The 20053-nt window shown below is 40.9% G+C and overlaps 1 protein-coding gene across 5 annotated transcripts in view; it reads left to right on the top strand.

The window, feature by feature from the left end:
• Positions 1 to 20053, top strand: part of CDH12 (cadherin 12) — a 668983-nt gene that overhangs the window by 255586 nt on the left and 393344 nt on the right. For 3 of the 5 annotated variants that reach the window (XR_014513371.1, XM_083449414.1, XM_083449412.1), the window contains one exon: positions 9172 to 9252. The exons of the other annotated variants lie outside the window; for them this stretch is intronic. The gene's annotated coding sequence lies outside the window, so the exon portion shown is untranslated. The remainder of the gene's footprint in view (positions 1 to 9171; positions 9253 to 20053) is intronic. 5 annotated transcript variants of the gene reach the window in all.

A 20053-nucleotide genomic window follows, 5' to 3' on the forward strand; every position in this document is an offset into this window, starting at 1 on the left:
AGCCAAGGACCCGGGTGGCGCTGTGGGTAAAAGCCTCAGCGCCTAGGACTTGCCGATCGAAAGGTTGGCGGTTTGAATCCCCGCGGCGGGGTGCGCTCCCGTCGCTCGGTCCCAGCGCCTGCCAACCTAGCAGTTCGAAAGCACCTCCGGGTGCAAGTAGATAAATAGGGACTGCTTACTAGCGGGAAGGTAAACGGCGTTCCGTGTGCTGCGCTGGCTCGCCAGATGCAGCTTGTCGTGCTGGCCACGTGACCCAGAAGTGTCTGCAGACAGCGCTGGCTCCCGGCCTCTAGAGTGAGATGAGCGCACAACCCTAGAGTCTGTCAAGACTGGCCCGTACGGGCAGGGGTACCTTTACCTTTTAAGCCAAGAGATGACATATGAAGTTTAAGGAATAAAACAGAGAAAAGACGTGATGCACATCTGATAGTTCAAATTTGGTGATTTAAAAGAAAATACACCTGCCTCTCCTGTTTCATTTACCTAAACAGAATATTTGGTAGGCATAGCCAGGCTGCATTTGCCACACAGTCCCATGATGCTAATTGCTGTAAACAGCAGCAGAAATAGGAGATGGGCATAGGAAGTTTCCTGGATGATCTTTTGGAAAATCTATGGGAAATGAATTTGAAGGAGGTAAGAACAGACCTCGTAATCGATACCATCTAGATTATTTCATGGCCTTTTTATTGCCTGTCTACACTTCCTGGATAAATTAAGTGTGCTGTGGCGACTGACTCCACTTTCTCTTTACTGGTGCTGGGCATGCATTTTTGAGGAATTGGATTATTTACTATCAGGTGTTTGGAAGTCAGAGAAAACCGGTTCGGAAAGGTTTGTGCAGAATATCATTTTGCCAGATGCACTGCTGGTTCATTTGTTCAGTGAAGCAGCAGAACACATGGATGGGTGGGGAAAGATACCTTTTAATTCACAGCATGATGCCTGATGTGCCCCCACGCTCTCTACTTGAGGTGTCAGAATGTTTCCAAATAAGGATGCAAAACTACTTTATAGCCTGCATCCATATTTCCCCCCAAAGTAAAATAGCATGAGAGTAGCTGGGAGGAACTGTGATAAATTACCTGATGCTGTGCACATTTATGCACAATTACATGTTTCGTGCAAAACATATAATTTTAGATCAACTTGGCTCAGATAAGAAGCATGCAAATCTTGCATACTGTGTCTCTTCAAAATTAAGTGATTGTCAACTTTGAGAAATGAAGGTGCATGGTCTGCCCTGTGTTGTATGTGTTGTACATGGTTCTGCTCTGTGTCGCATGTGTTGCACATGAATTCTTCTGTAAGTTTTCCATCTGGACCACAGTGGACAGATGCAGCAGCCATAATACTGCCTAATCTCCTTACCATAGCTAGGCACACAGGTGCATGTCTGACACTCATACTTCCTTTTCCCTCCAATCTTATCCCCACCACTCCTGTTGCACGTAGATTTCCCCCTTCCTTTCACTTTTTGGGAAGTGATTATCATGATGTTGGCCTTGGTATTATTGGTAACCATGGAGAACTCCAGACCATTTTGCAAACCTGGTTATAAGCTTGCAATTTGAAAACACTGATTAGCAAAAACGGTGATGCAATGGTAAGAATGATTAGCTCTGGAAATTAAAGGGAAGGGAAGGGAAAGGAATAATTCAAGGCATCCTTTAGTCTTCCATTTGTGGTAATGTGGTATGGGCTAATTTTCTTAATAATGATAATAATAATAAATTTATTATTTATACCCTGCACATCTGGCTGGGTTTCCCCAGCCACTCTGGGCGGCTTACAGCATATCTAAAAACATCATAAAAACATCCAGCGTTAAAAACCTCCTGATACAGTGACCCAGCCCTTCATATAGGAATTGAATCCTACTTGCCATTGCAGGCTGCTGTTCTAAAACACTTATCTGTATGTTATGATAAAGTTAGTGAGAGATTTCCCCCAAGTAAACATGTATAAGATTATGTTGCATATAGGGACGGACAAATGTGTCAGTTTGATGAAACCTTGCTCTGGCCTTTGGCTGAGTTACTGTGATGTCATGAAATGTTCATGAACACTGCACCTAGCCTAGGGAATGTGCCAGGAAAATGCAAGCCACAAACCTTCCATGTAGAAAATGAAAAGTCACACATAGTACCCATATGAACTGCCGATCTTCTGCACTTTTGGCACATGCATGCTTAGCATTTGGTATAAAAGGAGCAGATATTGCTATGATCCCATGCCTGGTATCCACAGTCATTTTGAAATCCAAAGAGTCAATACAGTATACTAATTGTGGATATATAGAATCATAGAATCATAGAACTGTACACTTGGAAAGGACCCCAAATACTTGTCCAACCCCCAGAAATGCAGGAATCTCAGTCACAGCATTCATGACAGATGGCCATGCAGCTTCTGATTAAAAACCTTCAAGGAAGGAGAGTCCATCTCATGAGAGAAACCATTCCACTGTCAAACAACTCTTGTGGTCAGAAAGCTCCTCCTGGTGTTTAGTTGGAATACCTTTCTTGTAACTTGAATCCATTGGTTTGGGACCTGCCCTCTGGAACAGGAGAAAACATGATTGCTCCATCTTCCATGTGACAGCTCTTGAGATATTTGAAGATGGCTATCATGTCTCATCTCAGCCTTCTCTTTTCCAGGCTTAACATACCCAACTCCCTCAACTGTTCCTCATAAGGCTTGGTTTCCAGATACTCAGTCATCTTGGTCAGAGAGGTTCAGGCATTTGGTGAAATCCTAGCCACCAAGCTTTTGGGTGAAGTGGTACATCATCCAGGCCCAGACCAGTGGTCTTGGTGGAAGTCTCTATCCAGAAGCCAAAAATGGGGCAGACGGGCCATAGAGCTTCCAGCGGCAGCCTACAGATGGCCATCTTGGTAGATTGGTATCTTGGGGAGGCCATAATCCTTGGCACAACTCTGTCAGAAGTTTCAGCCCTCCGGCAGGAGGCTGAAATGGATATACACCCAATGCCTGAGCCAAAACCCACCTACATTTGGAATCAATAATGTTGTGGCCATTCCTAACCCCCATATCATTGTTTGCCCAAGTTTGTTCATAACACCTTAGTTATAGCCTAAGCATGGGGAGGGTGGCACTGTGACCGGGACATAATACGCTGAATTGCTTCTAATAGGAAATGTGTTGCAAATTGGCTGGTTATGGATATTTACCCTTCAAATGACTTTTAACTCAGTATTTGCTTTTTTTATCAACCAGATTCAGAAAATTGTGCACTACTTAAGAGTCTCAGAGCAGCCTTTCCCCTTCAGACAGTCTACATGTTTTATTAGAAGCAACCTGTATTCCCTAGAGGAGAGCTTATCTTTGTCATTTCTCAAGTTAGTGTTCTTGGTCTAGATATCCTTCAAAACAAAATGTTAAAAAACCAAAAACAAAATGCATGGAAATACAACCAAGTATTCAGAAAACTTTTCTATTGCTCTCTGAAACATGGTAAGTCATATTGTGAATTGCCCACACATGCTGATGAGGACCAAATGGGTTTGGCTAGAACAACATGCCGAAGGTGGCAGTGGAGATTAATGTGCTGCTACATCCTTTGAAAATATTGTGCGGATGTTTCCACCAATAAATCAGAAGTGTTTCCTTTTCCTTTTATCTGCTTTTATTAATACATGCATCCCCTGGCTGTTTCTTTCTTTCTTTCTCTTAAGCAAAAGATACCAAGTGGTTATTTTTCACCTTTGTTATTGACACCAGATAGTTATCCCATTTTCTCTGCTACAGTCCTTCTAGAAATCTTTCATGCCTTTAATCCCACTACTATTAACAGCCCAAACTCATATTTTAGCACTTTATCACTGGCTTGGGAGAACCACTGGCTATGGTGTTTATCCTGTTTTGTGTGCCTCTGAATATGAATCTCTCTTACTGTGGATCCCATGTCACATTTCTGAGCCTGCTTCAAGGTCAGTTCTGCTTCCCTATTTCTAAATGCATGGGTGTTGCACCCATGAGGAAAGGCATGGAAACAAAAGGTCACCAATCATGTTGCTATCTCTGTTATGTGTATGACTGAACTGTTGATGCCCTGTTGAGATTTGGCTTGAGTTTTTGATTAGGGCTGGGTTCAAACCCAGTCCCAGATTGGGTGATTTTTGGCCATTCATAAGCAGTGCCATTGCTAGATCATACAGGTCTGTCTAATCTAGCATTCTGCCTGGGGACTGGGGCAAATTGGCAGGAAGTAGTGCTCTGTTGTAAGTGATGGCTGACAATTGGTGTTCAGAAGCATCCCGCCTCATATATTGGAGGTAATACAACTATACTGACTAGTAGCCTTATCCTCCATGAATTTGACTGAGCCCCCTTTAAAGCTATCCAAATTAGTGACCATCACTTCAATGGTTTGTTAAAGCTCTCAGAGATCCAACACAAAGCCCCCTTTTACTCTACACTGTCAAGGACCAGCATGGTACTATTCTTCATCCAGTACAAATATATTCTTCTCTCTCCCTTTTTTGGGAGGTATGGAGATTTTGTACAATTCTGAGACAACGCATCCTGAATGGAAAAGGGAGGAGGTCTTTTAGATGAGTAATTTGTCCTAGCCCCTATATTCCTTTGTTCTGTTGTTTTTTTCCTGTTAAGATCCTGGCTATATCCTATTTTGTTTACCTTGCCCAGAATGATACAACGCTAACGAGAAAAGACCAAACTGGCCATCTTTGTTCTTTTCCTGAGTTCTACCTTTATCGTTTGCACAATTTGTCTCTGATTGAATAAGAGCCAGAGTACAGCGTTCTTATTGCTTAAAAATATGGTTGTGATTTCAAATGGAGAACATGATGTGCAATTAAGCAATATGTGTGTGATATGCTACAATGATCCAGATCTGCACTGGAAAAGACAGCATAGTTGTTTTTGCAGATGTCCTAAACATGCCATGCCAGTGTGCAGGGAAGTGGAAATATCCACAGAAATAAAGGAGCTAGTTTCACACATTCTGGTGGATATCGTCCCAAAATCCAATATCTGGCTTTTAGGTTAGAATGCTGAAACTCATACTCAGCTATTCACATAAATTACAACTTTATACACAAACACAATGATATTCCACCAAATTTTATTGCAAGTGGACCCAACTTAGTCATGTTCTTTCATTTCAGTGAGCCTACTCTGAGTAAAAACCAAGCTGAATATCACCCATCATTTGCATTTCTTATTTAAAATTATGTTCAGATGTATTGCATATGCTTAAACCCCAAACATACAGACTTTTAAGTGATGGTTTAAGAATATGAAATGATACAATTTATGGAAAGGACAGTGCCTCTGAAAGGCATTAAATGATCACACAGTTTGGGACCTTAAATATCAGTATATTTCGTACATGAGACAGCATTATTAGAGAAGTGATTGTTCTATTTGTGCTCCCTTATGCTGTCACTTATATGCTAGAAAATAGGGGAAATAATATGTAAGAGCAAGCTCTTTCCAGACAGCCAAGTGGTTTGTTCTCTCATTCATATATATATATATATATATATATATATATATATATATGGGGATCTTATCTGCTTGGTGTCTTCAAAAGCATTTTCACTTTTCTCAGCAGAATGTCAGCACTTGCTATGGAAGACATTCATAATAAATAAAAGGCTCTTTTTATATCATTTTTATTTTCAAATTACTCACAGATTATCTTTCCTCCAGTCTTTTCTGCTTCCATTCCTCGAATCAGTTTATTCAGACATCTTGGTCTAAATCTTTCTAAAAGCCATTCTGGCTGGGAATCCTACCTGCTCTCTCCACATCCCATCTTTCCTTTTTTCAGCAGCAGCATCGTAAAAATAGCTTCTTCGGTGAAGCAATATAGCCTTTTAACCCTTCAAGACACATTGAAAATGAAGACCGATGTGACAGAATGGTCACTTTTTAGAACCTCTGGTTTTCTTCAGAGGAAGCACACTAGTTAATCAAATTAAATATATATATATATGAATGAAAAGCCCTAACCCAGTATATTATCTTCTCAATCTAACCTTTAAGTAACCTCTCTTAACAATGGCTGGCACTGCCACAGGATGAAAGGAGCAAGGTTTTCCAGAGCAGCCTGACTTACACAGTAAGACTGTGAGATCCATTAAAACTGCACAGCTCTTCCCCACTAGAAGCAAGATTAGCTACATTAAAGTTGGCCATTTCTAAAGAGTAGCAAAGCAGGATTTATGTGTTCCGGTCACCTTGGGCTTCCTCAACCCTTGGAAGGCAATAGAAGAGATAGAGGTAATAATAGGAACAGCTTGTCTGCACAGTTCCTTTCTGCATGCTGGTCCTAACCCTTACTGTGGGGTTTGCTCTCCTATGTGTGTGAAATCATACTGGGTTCATAGGGAAAGGGTTAACTAATTGTAAAATGACTAACCAATGAGAACCCAGGGGGCAGAGTTAACTGTGTATAAGGTTTAAGCACAGAGGTTTTTTAGTTAGTTAGAGTGAGTTAGAGTTGTTGAGAAGACAGTCTGGAGTTAGAAGGGACAGAAAAGATAAGTCTGTGGGTTGGCCTAGTCTGGTGTGAGAGAGTAGAGAATTTGTGAAGAGGAGTCAGTCAAACAGTTGAGATAATCAGTCAGAAGGTATAGCCTGGTAAAGAAACAAAAGTTAAGAATATTATCTGAGAAACCATAAACTTGTTAATGTTTGTAAAATAAACTTGGGGGTTTTTTGGTTCATTTTTAACAACTGACTGGACTCAGTGTTTTACCAGAGAGTAACTGGTTGGTGGCAGTGGGGAAGCGAGCACAGTGGTGGCACAGGGATCAATAGACCGTTAAATGTCCGGGGACCCTGTGTGATCGCCACACATATTCCTGAGGATTTTGAATACAGACAGCAAATCTGGCCGCCCCATCACAAAAAGGATTCTGCATTGCCCGTGTGGTACATGTTGATGGTACTGCTGCCTGTTGTGTGCATTTTTAAAAGTCTGAAATATATATTCAGGTTGGGTCTCTGGAACCCAAAGGTGCTTCAGGGGCATAGAATCATAGAATTGTAGTGTCGGAAGGAACCATGGGGGTCATCTGGTCCAATCTCCTGCAATACAGGAATCTCAACTAAAGCATCCATGCCAGGTGGCCACCCAACCTCTGCTTAAAAACCTCCAAGAAAGGACAGCCCACAAAATACAAAGTGAAAATAACAACAACTAAACCAATGATTACACTATGATTTAAGGCAATAGGCAGAACTATGCCTTGCCGATCTGCTTGGAAGCCTACCTGGAAGAGGGAGGTTTTGTGGAGGCCAATTGTCTGGGTCATCTACTGTGGGCTGAAAAGCACTTTGCTTTGTTTGTGTCCCTGACCAACTATCTGCCAACTGTGCAAGCTAAGCACATATCTCCCTCTCTGTTTCAGGAGATGACAACAACTTTAAGTACGGTGAGAGATCTGGAACATCCAATTTTCTCCCTGCTTAAAGGAACAGAAATGCTTGCCTTGGCAGCATTGCTCACCTCAAAAGTTCTACGTCCAATTCTTCTTATGCAGAAGTTGCTTGGTTGTTGTTTTTTTTTAAAGGAGGATGAATTCACCCTTCTGTAAAATAACTGTTTTCCTTTAGCTACAGCTGAGAGGAAGGAAAATTTACTGTTCTTCATGATAAAGAAATCAATCAGAATGAAATTTGCTGTTTGTTTTGTATCCAGACAGAGAATCGCTAATGTTTTTCTAATGGTTTGTTATATGAGCTTCAGAAAACCGGATTAAACTGTGTTCTCATGCCAGTCTTGGCAGCTGAAAAGAGATTTGAGGGATTGTATGAGATTTTTAAAAACAGAATGAGTTTGGGCTGCAAGTTTCTGGTCTTTGTGAAGCTGAAGTTGCAAAGCACATATTATTTTATTGGGCTGCTCTACATCCAAAGAACCCTGTGCTTATTCACGCCCTGATGGTGGCCTCCTAGTTGCAGCTATGATGGCTAAAAAAATATTCAAGAAGTCCTACTCAGTTTAACACAATTTATTTTGGAGAACAATAGCCTTTGTGCATGATCCACGACACCTGCACTTAGGCAGCTGGGCGTACCAGCTGTGTCAGTATACATAGCTGAAGCTCTAAATGTTCTTGAAAATACATGTGGGTGTTGTTGTTTTTAAGAATCATGACGTTAACAGCTTTCAGTGCTGTTTTAACTGACCTGGAAGTGGGTCCTAGTCACTACTGGGTGCTTCATCCACCAGGCCCAGGAGCTTCAGTGCATGGCCACTGAGACATGCAGAATCCTAAAGCTAGTCATCATGGTGCCTTCTTGATGTTGTTAGCTAAGTCCTCCTTTTCCTCCTCGTCCAATAGACACCTCCGGCATTCTCTTGGGTTTACTTGCTGCATCCATGTAAGTTCTACTGTTAGTTTTAGATCGTCCACCCATTGCATAAATGGACATCCCCTAGACCTTTTAAAATTCTAGGGTCTCCACACTAGCATTGCTTCATTCCATCAATCTGAGTCATCTCTTGCCACATGCCCTGCATATGTTCATTTTAAGTGGGCCTTTCCCACTAGCTCCATAACTTTTGATCTTTGTCATATCCAATTGTTAGTTCTTCAGTCTTATAATGATATGCCTAGCATTGCTCATTCCATGGTATGTTCTATTGCTCTTAAGCTGTTCATGCTTCCTTGTGTCATGGGCCAGTTGTTAGTCTACAACTCCTATAATCCTGGATCATTGGCCTTGCTGACTGGGGCTGATGGGGTGCGTAGCCCAACAACAGAGGAAGGGCACCATTTTAGTGATGTCTGCAAATATTCCATCTCTTAGAAGAACACGGCACTTGCTTTAATACTTTAATCTTGGAGCTGCCGAAGTGAAAATATGAGGCAGAATTTAATGTCATTGCTTGCGAGGAAGACCCAGGTGGTGATGTAACCTTCTAAACATCTCAACCCCCCCCCCCCCAAATTCCCAACTTGTTGCAACTCCTCACTACCGCTACTGATTCCATTAAAATGTGAAGAGTTACAATTGTGAGCTCACATTTTATACACATAACCAAAAAGTTGGCTGATTAGATGACTCGTTGTCATAGGAGTCAGGGGCTGGAAGGGAAGTAGAACAGGATATGCTTTCTCCAGATTAAAAGTATGCTCACTCTCATTCTATTTCCTCTGTCCCTTCCAGCCCCAGCCCAATTCATTTCAATAAAGTTAGGATGTTAAGGGTTGCCTTTGGATCTTCAGACTCTGACAGAGAACAAAACAGGTAAGTTTAATCTCCAAAATTATATACTTATGGGGAGGTATGATGTTTTTAACTTGGAGCACTTCCACTACAGTTTACCCGCTGCTACTACTGTCCTTGTTTGTCCCCCAGGCAATATAATCTATTGGACAATAGTCATAAAATATTGTGGATGGAAATGCAGTTTGCTGCTAGGTTTCTGCTCCAGGTGGTCAAATTCACAAATATATACCAAGGTCCATTGGAACTGGATTCCTGGCCCATTCTTACAGCCAAGGGATTACGGGGAACAAAAAGTCTTAATACACCTATTTTCATTTCCTTGGAAATGGGGAGTTCTGCATATTCCTATATGTTCACCATATGACAACTATCATGTGGAAATCTAAACTGCATGAGACTTTTGCATAAATGAATTCTTCTGCTATGTGAACTTAGTACCTGATGTTGGAAAACAGGCTTTGCACATGATATCAGTGTGACAGATATCATATCAGTAGATTACGTAAACTGACAATAGAAAACTTCCAAGTTCATTTCCTTGTTCAAACATCAGACAACAATTGTATGTATTATTTATCTACTTAAGAAATTATGGGACGTAGTTGATCATTGTACTTATGGCTGTCAAACTCCAGTTAGGAGGACGGTGATTTGTCTAAAAGGAGGAGAGAAATTCTGTTGAGTCAAAAAATATCCGATTTAACAATTTCACCCTTCATTGTTATCAAGTGAAAACTGAAATCGTGTGAATCCCAGGAAAAGACAAATCTGTCTTTATCAAAGTGCTTATTTCATATTACTGAGGAAATGTTTCCATCTAGCATTAATAGAGTTAATGGGGAAAATTTGAATATGTACTTCTTTTACTTCTCGGAAATATCTCAGCAATTGTCAAATATGGGCAGAGCCTTGTGAAAGGCAAAAAGAAACACACATGGTTTGAAATGCATTCTGATGGTAAATCTGTGTAAACTTAGCTGTCTGTCATTTCTTTGATAGAAGGCACCAGAGACAGTTTAATATCCACTATTTTGCAAGTGATCCATTAAGCTCAGCCTTCATGATGACTCTTGAGATTGGTGTTCATTTTTATCATAGCTATTTACTCACTCAAATCCTTTTCTTCCCCCTGCTGGGAATTTAGTGCCGTATAGATGTTTGCATGCGGCGGAAAGCTGACCTTGACGAGGTTGAGATGTTAGCTGTTTTGCTCTCTAGTGTCTCCTTCTATGGCAAGCACAGAAATTCTTTGATTTTCTCTCAGAATGTGATCAGTACTGATAAAAATCTGATGTGTCAAGAGAAAAATAAGGTGAAAATGAAAATGAAATAAACATGAAGGACACGATCTAGCCACACTTTTAAGCTGAATTTATTTCAGCTGGAATATTAAGCGTATGCTTTTCTTTCATTGAAATCAGGGAGACTTAATTGTCCTTATCACTGACTGGCTACTACTTTCACACACTATATTTACACACTCAAATAGTTGAATACTACGTTGTGACAGAGATTCCTCCTTCTCATGCAACCTGTCCCACAGATCCTCCAAGTGTCCCTATTTTCCAGGGACAGTCCCAGAGTTATGAAACCCATCCCAGCTTCTGATTTCATCATGGAATGTCCCACCTTTCCTTTGGGTGTCCCTATTTTCATCAGAGAAATGTCAGAGTTTCGTGCCACCTAAGCCAATGGGAAAAGCAGCTATACAACCTTTAGAATACATCTGAAGGCAGCACGGTATAAGGAAGTTTTATTAATGTTTAATGTTTTATTATGTTTTTATATACCGGTATGTTGGAAGCTGGCTAAAGTGGCTCGGGCAACCCAGTCAGATGGGTGGGGTATAAATGATAAAATTATTATTATTATGAAATAGGGCATGCCTATTGAAGATGCGGGTGGCGCTGTGGGTTAAAGCCTCAGCACCTAGGACTTGCCGATCGAAAGGTCGGCGGTTCGAATCCCCGCGGCGGGGTGCGCTCCCGTCGTTCGGTCCCAGCACCTGCCAACCTAGCAGTTCGAAAGCACCTCCGGGTGCAAGTAGATAAATAGGGACCGCTTACCAGCGGGAAGGTAAACGGCGTTCCGTGTGCTGCGCTGGCTCGCCAGATGCAGCTTGTCACGCTGGCCACGTGACCCGGAAGTGTCTTCGGACAGCGCTGGCTCCCGGCCTCTTGAGTGAGATGGGCGCACAACCCTAGAGTCTGGCAAGACTGGCCCATACGGGCAGTGGTACCATTACCTTTACCTTTATTTTCATCAAAGAAATGTTGGAGGGTATGGTACTACCATCAGGCCATACGTTTTGTGTGCTCACAGTTTTTAAAATGTCCGAGTAACTAGAATTCTCACAAGCATTCTATGATACTTCAGCAATGGAGCATCAGCAAATTATTTCAACATTCTGAAGCCAGAATGCAAGGGATATTTCAAAAGTACAGTTTGTGTTTATCCTGTGGCTTGTTGTTAAGTCCTCTCAGGTTTATTTGATTTGGAGGTACATGGTAAAACCACTCTTCTCATATAAATCTGCATGTGTTTTTATTTTATATCTCCATAGAAAGTAGCCGTAAAAATTGATCCAAATGTGACTTTGACTCTGTAAGTTGGTATTGCTCTGTGCATCGGAGTTTAAGTTTGTGGAATATATCTCAGTTCACCGAAAGGCTTCGCACATGTGGCCAATCACTTGGACTAAGGAGTCCATATACCCCATTTTCCCCAGCTAATAGAAATAGCGTGAGGAGAACTGCATGAGTACAGTTGACATGGGGAGAAGAAGATTCACTTTGTTATATGGAAAAATGTAACTGCTAAAGCAAGCAAAATAATTCTTCGTCGATAGAAAGGGAAAGGCAATCATCCCTGTTTCTTCTTTTTTTAATCCATTGTGGTGATGGATGTCTATATAAAAACCCTTGATAGATAGGTAGATGATTGCGCTCATCATTAATTTACATTTGCAGGGCTATTAATGGACATTAACCACCAAATGCTACCCCTGTGCAAAGCCTTAGAGATTAGGGGGGGGGGGTTGGTAGGTTGTTTTTGCGTGCTAAAGAATTGATGCATCGCTGCATCAGAACCCTTACAATCCAGATTGCAATCTAAAATGGCAGAGATTTAATTTGGATGGCTTTATAAATTGTGTGCTTCACATTCGTGATGACGTTGTCAAATAAAGCAGAAGCTATTTTTCTCCCTGCCCACAAGAGAGTCACAGCGGCGCCGCCTACATCTTTTCTGCTGTAGTGCTTCCTGTTGGCACACAAAAGCACTTAGATGCTTAGATGGAGGGAGGAATTATTTTTAGTTCACCTCTATCCTTTAACATTGGAAGGTCAACTTGCGGTCTCCTTTGGCAAAGTTTGCAGTGCATCTGTAGACCTCAAATGGGCTCAGTGCAGGGGAAAAATAATATTTCCACAGAAGTGTACCACAATACAACAAACAAACAAACAAACTGGAAATCAAATATATTCTATTCCTAGATTAGAAGAGATAAGCAATCTGTGATTATTATTATTTTAAGCAAATTTGTATACAGTATTTTCTCTGGACCAGAAGGAATGATACACAATAGGAAACGGAATGGAAAATGACAAAGTGGCTGAATGATAGACCCATATAGATCTAGATTCAAAACATTTAGTTAAAATACAAATATTAATGGGTTCTAATTGTGTTGGTTTGATTGTCAAGTAGCTTTTACATATTCTATAGGAAGTGATTCATAAATGGAATTAGTTAAATAAATAGAAAATATTAGCCCCAGATTAGACATGAAGGCTAGTTCTGAGTTTGAAAAGTTTAAAGATCACAAGCAATAAAATATGAATAGTTTTAAGCTGTTGTTTTATGCATTTGCAAATTCACTGGAGGTTCTTAAGTAGAGCTTGGATGACCATGTGTCATAGATGTTTTAGTATTTCACGGGTATGGTGGGATCAGGGTCAGAGAACAGGGATTTAGGCTGTATCCTAAACCCATTCAGCTTGGTCATGTGAGCTGGCATTCCAGCACAGAATACTATTTTAAAGTTTATCCTAACAGTCACCTTCTGCCAGACTTTATCAGAGCGGCGACGGCAGAAGCAGCCCCACTGCCAAATGGTGTTTGGATCTGGTGTAAGATGGCTTAATTTATAGCAGTTTGCTTTAAGTCAGCTTCATCTACATAGGATTGCTTTCTACCTGACTTAAGATTTCTTTAATAAAATGATATTGGAGAGTAAGTCACTGTGCTACAAAAAGTTTTTGTCATGTTTTTGCTCATTGACTATCAGCTCTCTTTCACAAAAGTTCTCAGCTGAAAACCTTTACCCCACCATGGTACAACCAACATATGAAGCTGTTTCTTCATGTTTTCTTTTAAATATATGTGTGCAAATAATTTTAGCCAAAGAGTTGCACGTTTGTTAACAAAGTCCACAAGGTTTGGAGAGAGATAAGAAAAGCTGGAAGTGGAAATAGATGCTCTTCTAAGACTGGGTGGGGAGCAGTGTTTACTAGACATTTGGTAGCAATTGGTTCCAAGTCCAGCTAGCCTAATGAAAAATTTCTGCATACTGTACTTGCAAAAGCTAACTAATTAGACGTAGTTAAATATATCTCTTCACTTTTGCCAGTAACAAGACCAGGGAACAGGATATTTCCAATTAAACCCAGGGTTGAAATGCAGTATGTGTTTTGAATTTGTCGACTCAATTTGAAGACTGAATTTTGCTTGGATGTATGTGAATCTAGGAGGGTTGACCTAGTTTATAGTGTTCTTCAAAAGTTATTCTGAAGTTTATAAATCAAAGCTACATATACTAATGTGAAAAAGGTAAGCGATAAGAGTTTAAGAAATATGCATTTATCTGCTCCAGGCATTTCTGGAAAAACAATGAAACATTTTGAACAACAACAACTTATTATTTATACCCTGACCATCTGGCTGGGTTTCCCCAGCCACTCTGGGTGGCTTCCAACAGATTTAAAATACATTAAAAGGTCAGGTCTGTTTGCTGGAAAACTGGAAAACCTGTTCACTTTTGGAGATCAGGCCTACAACAAAGGTAGACTACAAGTCCACTCCTGGTTTTGCCTTCAGCACTCTCAGTTACCAAGTCCACCTACTATCACCAACAGCCAGTGTCCAGAGCAGTAATGAGGGAGGAATTTATTCAGTTTACAAATTTGTACTTTCCAAAACAATATGAAAGCCTAAACACTACTATTTTTTCAAATGTTCCCTTTTCTGTATTTTACAATATGTTTCTCTAACTAAACTGTATAAAAAACAGGGGGAAGTGTGCAAAAATGCATATATTAGTGAACATATCATACAAAAATGCACTTTAACAGAGGTAATTGCTTGCAAAATTTTGCACATTAGAGCAGAAAAAATGCAAGCAAAATTCTATGCTTGTTTCCTTTAAAAAAAAATTAAAACTTGTGCACAAATGGGATGAACTAAATTTAAGAGTTGAAAAATGAGCTGCTGAAATTGACAGTGCCATTCATCCCTAGCTGAGAGTTCATGAGAATCTCTTATTTCCTGTCGGCTTTAACAGAAACTTATATGCAGAATTCATGCAAAAGGCTGGGCTAAATGAATCCCAAACCGGAATTAAGATTGTCGGAAGAAATATCAACAACCTCAGATATGCAGATGACACAACCTTGATGGCAAAAAGTGAGGAGGAATTAAAGAACCTTTTAATGAGGGTGAAAGAGGAGAGCACAAAATATGTTCTGCAGCTCAACATCAAAAACCTAAGATTACGCCACTGGTCCCATCACCTCCTGGCAAATAGGAGGGGAAGAAATTGAGGCAGTGAGAGATTTTACTTTCTTGGGCTCCATGATCACTGCAGATGGTGACAGCAGCCGCAAAATTAAAAGACGCCTGCTTCTTGGGAGAAAGGCGATGGCAAACCTAGACAGCATCTTAAAAAGCAGAGACATCACCTTGCCAACAAAGGTCTGTATAGTTAAAGCCATGGTTTTCTCAGTAGTGATGTATGGAAGTGAAAGCTGGACCATAAAGAAGGCTGATCGCCGAAGAATTGATGCTTTTGAATTATGGTGCTGGAGGAGACTCTTGAGAGTCCCATGGACTGCAAGAAGATCAAACCGATCCATTCTGAAGGAAATCAGCCCTGAGTCCTCACTGGAAGGACAGATCATGAAGCTGAGGCTCCAATACTTTGGCCACCTCGTGAGAAGACTCCCTGGAAAAGACCCTGGTGTTGGGAAAGATGGAGGGCACAAGGAGAAGGGAATGACAGAGGATGAGATGGTTGGATAGCGTTCTCGAAGCTACAAACATGAGTCTGACCAAACTGCGGGAGGCAGTGGAAGACAGAAGTGCCTGGGGTGTTCTGGTCCATGGGGTCATGAAGAGTTGGACATTACTAAACAACTAAACAACAACCAATACTGCTTGAAGCCATCAAGATATATTTTTAAATTCAGGATGAAACTGAGGCATATGTTAATATTTTTCATCACATATTTTTCACCATTGGATTCTTGTAAATGTATAAACTGGGCCCCAGAAATTTGTTATTGACTTGCCCTCCTTGATTGTGTGCTCAGATACTCTGATGGAGAACTTTAGTATTCACTGGGTGCTTACGTGGAGACAGACAGCCATGACCGTTTTTATTACCGCAGCAGTAGTTTTCTTCTTCCATGCCACAGAAATGGCAACAACTATTTTCTCCACCATTTAAACTTTCTCAGTAGTTCTTTACTATAATGCATTTTACTAAGTTGGGTTGTATTCAACATGCAGTGGTACCTCAGGTTAAGAACTTAATTCGTTCCAGAGGTCCGTTCTTAACTTGAAACTGTTCTTAACCTGAGGTACCACGTTACCTAATGGGGCCTCCCACTGCTGCTGCGCTACCGGAGCACAATTTCTGTTCTCATCGTGAAGCAAAGTTCTTAACCCAAGGTACTATTTCTGGGTTAGCAGAGTCTGTAACCTGAAGCATCTGTAACCTGAAGCATATGTAACCCGAGGTACCACTGTAATAGGTTTTCTTCTTCTTCTTCTTCTCAGTCCTTCCTGCTCCTCCCCTGTGCCCCTGAAATTGGCTTGTAGGGATCAGGAGCAGTCTGAGAACAATGTGGGGGGATGATAGTGGGGATTGTTCCATCTGGCTAACTGAAAAGCATGCATTGATGGAACAATCTGAAGGGCACAACATGTTCCATCAGAAAAGGTCATTCTTAATTTAACATCAAATACAGTGGTACCTCAGGTTAAGTATTTAATTCGTTCCGGAGGTCCGTTCTTAACCTGAAACTATTCTTAACCTGAAGCACCACTTATCTAATGGGGCCTCCTGTGGTTGCCGCGCCGCCGGAGCACAATTTCTATTCTCATCCTGAAGCAAAGTTCTTAACCTGAAGCACTATTTCTGGGTTAGCAGAGTCTGAAACCTGAAGCGTATGTAACCTGAAGCGTATGCAACCCGAGGTACCACTGTACATTTCTTTCATAGGAACACGGATGTTCTTTAGTGTTTCTGTAATGCTTGTCTATCACCTTGGCTATTTTTTCTCTGCTGTTGATAGTTTTGATCTTAGATTAGGAACTTAGTGGGCTGAAAATCTTCTTTCCCCTCTTACTTCCTACTTTCTAAAATGTGGTGCTTGGAAAACATCACCTCATGCATCACCTAAACAACTCAAGGTGTTATATGCATGCCTTCCACTTATTGATCCGCATGAGTGAAAAACAGCAATATTTCTCTTAATCAGAAAGCAGGTGAAATTCTGTCATTCATGGGTCACAGGCTGTGTACACACTTTAACCACAAAACACATTCAAAGTACATTCTTCATCTCAAAGAATTCTGGGCACTGTGGTCACCCCTCACACACATTTACAGTTCCAAGCAACCCTTAAGAAACTCCAGTGCCTCAAATTCTTTGAGATGAAGAATGTTGCATAGAAATGTAGAATGTCTAATGCATTGTCTTTCTGTGTAAACATTTGACATATTGAACATGCTTTATTCAAAACAGCATTGTCGCACTAATGCAGCTGGAAAAGGCTAGATAGAAAGAGTCCCACCCACCATTAAAGTGGTTATTGATTGAAGGTTAATGTTGTGTATCTAAGAGATCATTTTGCATCCTTCTAATAATCAAATAAGTGCAGAACTGAATGACTAGCTAAACAGCTTGGGTGAGTGTCCGTTGGATTCAATAGAGGATATCAGCATTGATTGCTTACAGAAGTACCCAAAGAGTCTGAAAGGTTTTGACTCTTCAACCCGCAATGCTACCGGCTGACTGGAAATGATCATGTGCATACGGAATGGAAAATCCAATTTGCCCACATGAGCTAATTTTCAAGCTATGCTTCTGTCTTTTACTAACATTTCAATGTAGTTTTGACCTGGATCTTGTTTTTTATTTGTTTGTTTTTAAAGGGGGGACTACTCTATTTCATCAGTACGATTGCTACATATCTCATTTTAGGGTGAATGTCCAAAATGTGGTGCTCAAATAAAATACTTAATATGCAGTTGCAGGCCAGCTAGAAAATTTGGTGAGCGTTCTCTTTCTCTCTCTCTCACACACGTATATCCCTTTGTCTTTATGCTAATATGAGTGCATGGGGCACAAGTGGTTTTGTGAACACACCCAAAGAAAGATGGGACAACAAGATGGGACATACAGGGACATGCTGCCTTTTTGTGCTAGCCAGATGAGGGGGAGGCATGTGCCGCTGTATATGTTGTTGTTGTTTAGTCGTTCAGTCGTGTCCGACTCTTCGTGACCCCATGGACCAGAACACGCCAGGCACTCCTGTCTTCCACTGCCACCCGCAGTTTGGTCAGATTCATGTTTGTAGCTTCGAGAACACTGTCTAACCATCTCGTCCTCTGTCGTCCCCTTCTCCTTGTGCCCTCCATCTTTCCCAACATCAGGGTCTTTTCCAGTGAGTCTTCTCTTCTCATGAGGTGGCCAAAGTATTGGAGACTCAGCTTCATGATCTGTCCTTCCAGTGAGCACTCAGGGCTGATTTCCTTCAGAATGGATGCGTTTGAATGCGTTTGATGCCACTGTATATACACCACTGTTAATCAGCACTGTAATACACACACTGTCTTACAGGTGGAAGTATTACTAAGACCAGTCACTTTGGATCCCAGTATCCCTTCCTATTTTTCTGATTGTCCGTGGGCAGAAGGTCCCCCTCACCTACTCCATACTGTACCTGAAGGAACAGGTGGGAAATCGACTGATAGGAGATATCAGTTTAAATAGATTGGTCACAACTGGCAGAGCAGTTCAGGAAGGAAGAGCAGTACAAACATCAATGGGAAGGACCTTTTAGGGTTATTGAGGATGTTCTAGGCCTGCTCCTAGCTAGAACACCCTTGGAGACTTCCCCAAGTCACACACATGAGTCCAAGGCTCATGCACAGAAATCTAACACTAGACCATAGTTTTATGTTATACCCAAGCAAGGATTCCTCCCCCCCCCCCACACCCTTGAAATCTGTCCTGAAGAGCTACAATGTCTCCAAATATGAAAAAGTTAAAGAAATTTGATTTCCCAAAGGAAGTACTGATGATTTGGGCTCCCGTTGCAAGCTGAAACTGGAGCCCTGTTGGATCCAGATCTGTGATGAATGGGGGTCTGATCTGAAATGCCAAATTGTGCCCTGAATCTAATAGTGTGTGTGTGTGTGTGTGTGTGTGTGTGTTGCACAGCCGTACTAACAGTACAGCATTACCTGCCCAACAGAAGGAAACACAGATCCTTATGCCTAAACAATAGTAGAATCTAATTCAACCAGAAACTTCCTCCCTTTGTTTTATTATTTTTCCTTCTGCCTAAAATAGCACAAAGCCCACCCTCAGCTGATCAAAGTGTGTAGAAATCAAGCATCAGTAGCCCCAGAAGAGAAGCCAAAGATGAAAGGAAGATCATATTATTCTGGTGCATTGTCTCTTCTGTTCTCTATCACTGCCAGACAAAATCAACAGCTTTTCTACTTCCTTTCACTTTGTGGACCATATGGAGCTCCATCTCCTATTGACTGACCCATTTTTATTAACATGGAATATGTTCCCAAGGCATTCAACCTCAATCATGCAACTCGGCCATTAAAATATCTGAGTCTGAATTGAAATTTTCTTTTCCGTGATTTACGTGCAGTCCAGAAGTAAGTCTTCTTGAGCTCAGTGAGGTTTCCAAGTAGATGTGCACAGGATTGCAACCTGACAGCACAATCGTTTGCATGTCCTGTCAGAGGAAAATCTCTCTAAATGAGTTTGATGAGCCTTACTTCCAGGTAATACTTAGAGTGGAGGACAAATTATTCTGATTTCATCAGACTTAATGGAGATTTATTTTGGATTTTAAAGAGGAATTTCTTATTTATTTATTTATTTTTTAAAAAAACCTTCCTTAAACAGATTTTTGATGTGTTCTATGAGGGAATGATGAAGAAAGTTAAAGCAATGCTGCCTTCATGTTGATATTGTTTTCTGCCTAAGGAAAACATTTCAAAAAATGTGAAGCAATATCCTGCTTCTTCTTTCATAGTTGACCATAATTTTGAACAGAATGAATTTAAGCTAACAGTACAGACATGAAGGGCACCATGTCACTTGGGAGAAAGATTTCATTATGTCTTTGTGGATGAAATTTTCAAATGGCCTCATTCTTGGGTATATTCAAGATAGATGGCTGAAAAAGTTGTTTGCAGTGGGAACATTTGATGGGCTCCTTCTTGTATCTTAAAGCTTTTTGAAATTATCTTCCAATTTTTTTTATTATTTTCTTTACACTTTCATTC

This window comes from Podarcis tiliguerta, assembly GCF_965153285.1.
Source record: "Podarcis tiliguerta genome assembly, chromosome: 7".
Lineage (NCBI taxonomy): Eukaryota > Metazoa > Chordata > Lepidosauria > Squamata > Lacertidae > Podarcis > Podarcis tiliguerta.